We start from the raw sequence: 8,017 nt of genomic DNA, 5'->3' as shown, positions 1-8,017 counted from the left end.
AAATTAGATGAGTATTACTCCAAAAATGACCCAAGTTAAATAACCCAAGTGTATGTGTTTCTATATATCAATCAGTCCATCAATATATTTATATAGCACCTTTCATCTAATAGCTGTCAAAGGAAGTGCTGAACAAAAAAGACATTAACATTGAAACATAAAAAGTCGTAAGACACATTAGAAAAAGGAAACAATAATAAAACAAGCATAAAAATAGAATACATACATACAGACATAAATTTATATATATATATATATGTATATATATATTCACCCCTGTTTTCATTATGGTTTATGATTAATTGGTCATTGTGAGGTTTGTTCCCCAACATCAGTTCTACTTCCTTAATTCTTGTCATGTTGTCCTGCTGTCAGTCACACCAGATTCTCGCTCATAATCATCCCAGCTGTCTTCATTTCAGTTAATTACCGCCCAAGTCTTTAAAGGCTTTGTTTGGTTTTCAGTTCTTTCTTAGTCAGGTCAGATTTTTGTTTGGGCAGAAAGTTTTTTTTCTGTTCTTTTTGTCATTGGTCGTGTTTAATTTTATTTATTATTATTGTTTATCTTTCTGTCTCCAAGACCTGAGTTCTTGACATTTATTGGTGCAAAAATCTCATTTTAAGCCTCACTGTCAAGTTTTGTTTGCTCTTAAAGTTTTTCCTTCAGTCAGCTGAATGCACAGGAAAATCCGCTCTAAGAAAATGGAAAAATAACTCCTTCAAGTAAAAGCGGAAATTAAAATAATGAAGTCAAGCATCTGAGGCACTCACAACCCAAACTCCTTTGGGTTGGGACTTTTTATTACCGGCTGTCTTTGGTTGGAGGAATTCTTCTGAAGTGCAGCTGGGGAGCAATGCCTGCAGCAAAACGTGTTTGAATTGGACGGTGGCGACCCCTTCTCTGCCTTGTTTGTGGCCACATTTCATTAGTTTATTGTGCTTTTTATGTGTGTGTGAGTGGCAAAAATCTCCACTTTCCAGAAACATTTCTGTTCCTGGATTTTGCTCTTCTAAAGTGAGATAAGATGTTCTGTCTCTCGTCTTCTTCAAGCATGGCTGCAGACTTCAGTTTCTGTTTGAACTCCGCTTTATAAATAATGATCCGTCAAATTCGTGCAGCGGTTATCTGTTTCCAATAGAAGTGTTGCGTGTCGTGACTGACTTTCTTTTCTATCTTTCCATCTCTGGATGGTGCTATCTTCTCCACAGCCAAGAATGTCGACTGCTGTGATGTTGTGCAGGTGGGGGCTGGATGAATAAGCAGAAAAATGAGAGGACAAAGATGCACGGTCGCGAATTTCAGCTCTCAAAAAATGAAGCTGATTCAAATAATTTTGTTGTGGGAAAAATTGTTGGACAATTTCAGCTCTCAGCCAAAACTGAAATTGTTTAAGTTAAGCAACAGTTAGCAGTATATCCAAAGTTTGCTACTTTAAGAATGAATCTGGTTTCTATTATTTAATGAAAAACAAAAGTCAGACTGTGGTGTTGTCTTTCTGCAACAATTCCAGAGCTTCATCCAAAACATTGAACTAAAAAAACACCTGAAACATTTATGCTTTAACTTCTAGATTTATTGTCCCAGTTAAGTAAATATTTTTGTTATTTAGTTTATTTCAATCTGTTAGACCAGACGGCTCAAACCTCGTTTCAAAACACATGTACATCTCTGGAAGGCTGTCCAGATTATTGTTGTATATAAACATTTGATAAACTAAAATTCTTGCAATTACCACTTTTGTTGAAATCAACAATAAAACCTCCATGTGGAGCAGACCCAGACAGTTGGGAAATAATCACTCAAAAATGAGATGCTATGCGTCCACTAACCCTAAGAAGTCCTTCAACTTTTAATGCTCCATGGAAAGGAGGTTATTAATGTATGTTTGCCTGTTTGTATCCCATGTTTTTTATAGTTTTTAACATGTCTGTGTGGTAATTTTCTTATGAAAGAGAACAAATTTAATAAGATATAATTTAATTTTTGCATTTGCGAGTATTTCTCCTTTTAAAGCTGTCAATCAAATTGTCACAGACTCTGAATTAATGATCTTCTTTCCATCACAACAGATATTGCTTGACGTTTTTATGTAACAGCGGTGAAGATTTATGCTAGCAAGACACATAGCTATCTTCGGGGGCGGGGCAGCTCAGCTCCAAAAGCCACACCCCCTCAGAGGAGATTTTAGAAACGGGCTTCAGATCAACTTGAAAAATGGCTTTTTAAGACATTTGGGTTTTGGTTAAAAACTTCATAATCATAATTAAAACACTACTGGGAATGTTTTTATTTTAAATAAAAAACATCTCATGGGGGGACTTTAAAGATTTACTCTGATAAACATGTTTTTGAAATTTAACAAGTAATTTTACTAATGGAGAACATATATAAAGAAAATTAGGCTTAAAAAATGAATTTTCTATTCATTCTTCATTTGAATGAATGATGAGCAAATAAGAAAATGTCATTGGAAAATATTTCGGGTGTGCCACAGACGACCTACTCCTTACCTTTCAGTAATGACCTTGAAAATGACAGATTATATTTATTTTTAACTTAGAAATGACAATCAAAATAAAAAAAACCCTAAACATGTTTTGAGTAATGATGACTCATCATTAGTGGTGCAGCAATGAGAAAGATACGGCAAAAACGTTATCACAGAATAAAAGAGGAATATTTAGTAAATATTTAATTGTTCTGAATTTTTTTCCTTTTTTAAAAAAACTATAAATGAGAGCAATAAATGTTGTGCTATTTTTTTAAGTTTTTTTACTCTACAATTTTGATCTAAAGTTTATATAAAATCACATTAAAACACTTTGAGATTAAAATCTTCCTCTAAACAGTATATGAGGATAACAATCACACGTTTTTACACTTCATATGTTTAATCTTGTTAACAAAAGTACACACATTTTTTTTTTTTTAACTAAAACTTGAAAGCCAAATTGCCCAGATTTGACGTCTTATCACCAGAAATGTTTAAATAACAGCATGATTTAGCTGATTCTGATCCAGAAAAAAATCTGTTTTTCATTTCAGTTTTGCATAATGGCATAAATACTTTTTTCTCAGAGTCAAAATCAGCTCATTTATGTAGATTGTGTTAATTCTTCTCTACTGTAAAGTCTTGTATTTAAATGCAAGGCTACTTTTTCCGCTTCAGAATCTCCTGGGAATAACATGAATAAACAGTTGAAGAGTCGCGTGGTTGAAAGAATGTCAGCCCTGGAATTAAAGTTCCTATGATAAAAAGGTCGAACTAAAAACAAGAATTTTAATTTTTAAGACTCACTCTGATCCATTTTGAAAATGTTGTTTTTTTTCTTTTTTTTTATTATGCTGTTTTTAGCAAAAATGCAAAAACAAAAAATAGGACTGGTTTCTGCAGAGCTGCAGTAGTTCATTACAAATTTGCCTCTGATTTCTGGTCGGGGCTGTTGGCACAAAGCAACCCCGCCCCCCTTCCCCTCCCTATTGCAGAGAGCTTACAGCAGGGTGTATTTTCTATGTCACAGTCTCTTTCTAGCAATTTTTTTTTTTTTTTCTGCTCCTGATTTACAACAATTTCAATAGAGGAATTCTCATAAATGAAACTTTAAATTAAATGTGCTTTAATATATGTTTTCCATCAGAAAATTCCACAAGAACATCTTAAAAACACCATTTGCATCAGAGTGGGGTCTTTAAGCTCTCACTACATTAATAACAATGGTAAAACAATGCACGTAACCGAAGGACTGGATGTCCATCCTGAAGAAATGACATTTCTGAGCAGTTCCCTGCAGACAATAAAAAAGAAGAGAAAGTACCACAGTATTTACTCCTCCACCAACCACCAGCTGACTGTTTCATCACCTCTTTGTTCCAGTCTGTGGTGTGAATACAAGCAAAAAAGATGCTAGAATTTGAATCTAAAGGGGTTCCTGTTGCAATCATCAAACCCTCAGAGCTGTCTTCATTCTGGTTTGTGGTGTGCATCAGGACGTAAAAGTACCGCCGCCAGCAGACCGAATGAAGTGAGCAGAACGCATCGAGTCCATGAAGGAAGAGGGTCGAGTTCGCTCTATTTCCTGAGGAAGTCGAGGTCCCTTGACATCTGCAGGAAGCTCCTGCAGATGTTTAACCCGTCCTCGGTGCTCAGAGCTGCTGTGTGTAGGTATGTCGGGAAGAGTTCTCAAAGGACACTCCGTTATAGTCTTTATTGAAAAGAGTTGTGGCGTACGTGACTACTTTACCTGCAGGACTTGGCGTTGTTGCACTTTGGAGAATCTGGAATTAATAAAAGCAAAAAAAGCTGGGCAGATCATTTAAAACATCAAAGTTCGCGGAAGAAAACATAATTCTTACTACAAAGGGGAATACGTTTTTAAGAATCTTTTTGTTGGTCAAAACCATAAAAAGAAAAATACCTTCATTAAAGACTCAAATTGCATTTTTATTTATTTATTTATTTTTTTTATGGAGGGCATAGTTAAAGAAAATTAAGCTTAAAATACATTTATTAGTATTTATTTAAATTATTCTGAAAAAGGAGCAGACAAAAAATGAAAAAAATTGTAGTTGCATGAGATCTAGTAGACGAAAAGCTCCTTCGTCCACTCCATTCTGATGCATGCAAACAAATCAATGTAGTTTAGAGCTCATATATCTATATGGTGCCCTAACATTACCAAAGTAGTCAAACAAGGTGCTGTACAGTTGAATCTATAAGCAATATAAAAATAACAAGTGAGAAGTTGACAGTTTAAAAGTAAGATAGTAAAGAACACTGAAAGCAAGGGAAAGTAAACAAATAAAAGGCACCTTGTGAAGTCTATAAAGCCCCTTTTATAGAGGTAAGAAATTGATTAATTGATTTAGGGGTTGGTTACCCTTTAATATTATTTGCAAGAAGATTGTGAGAGGTGAAGAAGAACGCAGCCAAAAAGAGATTAGTTTTGGATCTTGACTCTGAAAAGCAGCGGTCGGACGCTTGTTGTTGTCGTAAAACCTTTCTGCCGATCAATATTATCATCGTGTGACGACAAAAGCTCCGCCCGAACTGGTCCTTTCAATTTTTCTATGGCTCTTCAACCAACCGGGGACCAGAAATGGTACCAGTCGGTCCTGCTTAATGGGTCCATTTTGTAATGAAAAATGCTCATCATTTTTGTCGCACCGTTGGTTAGGGGGTTTGAGGAGTTGTAAGCTCGCAGTGAGGGGAAAGGGGGGTGGGGTTGCTACACACCAAAAGTCCCGCCAAACTGAAAAAAAGTGTAACATTAAATCAATTAACAAAAGTTCTGTAATTTGTTGCATTTAGAATTATTGGTGTGTATCAAATTAACATTTTGAGTTGATGGTTAACTCAACTTAGAAATTTCATTTGATATAAATTAGTTTAAATTGTAACAAATTGCAGAACTTTTTTTAATTGACTCAGTGTTGCACTTTTTTAGTGCACAACTAAGAGGAATTTTTAATGAGCTCCAGCTGCTCTGCAGAAACTAAGTTCTAGAGAACAACGCACTTTTAAATTTTGGCTAAATAAATGTAGTATCATAATAAAAAAAAAAAAAAAACAGATGGGAACGCTTTAAAAATTTATCAAAAGATATTGTACTTTAACGCATATATTTTGCAATATTTTGCTTTTTGGTTGTCAAATTTTCTAAAAAACAGAAATATTTAACAAAAAAGGATGTGAAGCAGCATTACTTTGTTCTAATTTTGTCATTAATTGGGATAATTCGACATAATTCCTCCTTAACTAAAAATGATGAAATCTTGAAAAACGGAAGTGAAATCTTAAAAAAATGCATGGCTTAGAAGGCATCTGCCCCCCCGGTTGACCCTCGACTCTAATTGTTCATTAAGAGAGTTTAGTAGCTGGAAGGCCTGAATGTGGCTGTGATGGCTGAAGGTAGCACCCGGGGACAAGAGTTGTGCTCTTGGATATCATCGTGGGGGGAGGGCTGATCTATGGCTCCATTCACGGAGAAATATTTCTCCCCGTTTGAGGGCTGAGCCGGGAGATAAGAGCGATGACTAAAGGCAGGAGACAAGCTAATGGAGGGGAGATTTCCCATGGCCGACCAAACTGCTAGCAGCTGGCCATCTACAAAAAAACAGGATCTTCCCAGCAAACTTGGAGCGTTGTGAGAATCTGATTCACAAATTTAACATTTTAATCATTTTGAATTTATGGAAAGAGGATTTTTAGGCTGCAAAGAAAGCGGCATTATGAGCAAAATTCTTCATTTGATAACAATTTGAGTTTTCTTTTATTTTGAAAACCTGAGTCTAATTGCTTTATGTACAATAAGTGTGTATTGTAAGTGTTTTAAACACATTAAAGAGCTTCTTGTATATACAAAAATTTAATTTAAAATACCTCTAATTGATCAATGTTGGTGTGATATTATGTTATGTTTTGTGTCATTATTCATAGTTTTTCTTTTTTTTTTTTTATTTGAGATACCATCACCCCTTACATGAAGAACCACAAGAACAGATACTGTGAGTTAAACATTTGTAATTATCCCGGTACCCTAAAGTGCTCTATAGTTAAACATCAAAGACCTCCTAAACATCTAAACATGCAATTACAATTTTAAAAACTGATCACAGTGAGATTTAAAGTGGAAAGAAATGCTGGCTGGAAATCACGAGTGCAGAAATGCGTTCAGGGCTTCATCCAAAGCCACCACTGGAAAGCTTGCGGGCTCCAACAAAAAAAACGAGTATAATACTGGCTTTGGTTGGAGTGTGTCACCATCTCGCTCTTCACATGGGTTTGTAGATATTTTTTACTTGGTGTGCAGTCTGCTGCTGTAAAGATATTTTTGTTTTGTTTTGTTTCCACCAATGACTTTGTGGTGCAGAAACATGTTAATCATGGGATAAAATAGATCAATGCATAAAACTATGTAGTTCCACATCTTTATTTCTAACTTATACAGCAACTGAACAAATGGATGGAAACTTTAAACCTCCACTGGTAAATTGATAAGGAGTATATTTGATCAAACCCCCTTTTGTTTCCTAGACTAATTTCCTTTTGTCAAATTGTAGTTCTATTTTTTTTTTTAAGTTTTTAACTTTTGAACTGGACAATAAAAGAGGATGGGAATGAGAGAGGGAAGGGGGTATTTTTATTTTTTAGTTTAACCTTCCTCTTGTGTTCGCTTTCTGCTACCATCACTGATGTTAACGGGTCGGTTTTGACCCGTGTCTTAAATCAGCTGTAAAATACACTAAAAACAATTAGCTATCATCCAATTTGTTTCTCATCTCTTGGTTAGCTTGTTAGGCTTCCATATCCATGAAAATATTGGTTTAAATATTTTTGGTATGGGTCTCTGGGCCTTTTTTTGTCAGTATACCCCTCGATTTCAATTTTAAAAAATGGTAAAATTAACCTCAACAGAGTCATATAAATAAATAAAAGGTTGTTGTGTTGTCTGACTATTACTAAGCACTATTGAAACACAACTCTTAAATTAATTTGTTTGTTTTTTTTTTCATTTTAATATTATTAACTATAGTAACATCTATGGTGTTACGGGTCAATTTCGACCCATATATATTTATTCCAAGAAAAAGGCAAAAAAGTATTTTTTTAGCAATAGAACGTTAATATAAACACAAAATGAAAAGCAGAACAGGTCATAGCACAAAATATAAATTTGCAAGGTCAAACAAATGACAACCAATCCATCAAATCAAACCAAAATACCAAATCAGAGTAAACGTCTCTGTGTGCAAGAACATGCATGTGCATGTGTGTGTTTAGAGGTATGTGTGGCAAAAAGTGACACTTTTAGTGTGTTCTTTGCAGAGATATTTCTTGCACATAAAGCACAATACGTTTTTCTTTCTGTCCTTACTGCTTGGGCAGACTTGATACCTCTTTCTTTTAGAATCAGGTGGCCTGAGTGGGACTGTGGCTGTTCTGGTTGGTGTTGAGGCAGGGCTGGCTGTGGAGGATGCTGTTGCGGATGCTCTTTGTGTTGCTTATGGTGTGGACGG

This window comes from Oryzias melastigma, linkage group LG9, assembly GCF_002922805.2.
Source record: "Oryzias melastigma strain HK-1 linkage group LG9, ASM292280v2, whole genome shotgun sequence".
Taxonomy (NCBI): domain Eukaryota; kingdom Metazoa; phylum Chordata; class Actinopteri; order Beloniformes; family Adrianichthyidae; genus Oryzias; species Oryzias melastigma.
The sequence above is the reverse complement of the archived record's forward strand: the minus strand, read 5'-3'. Positions refer to the sequence as shown.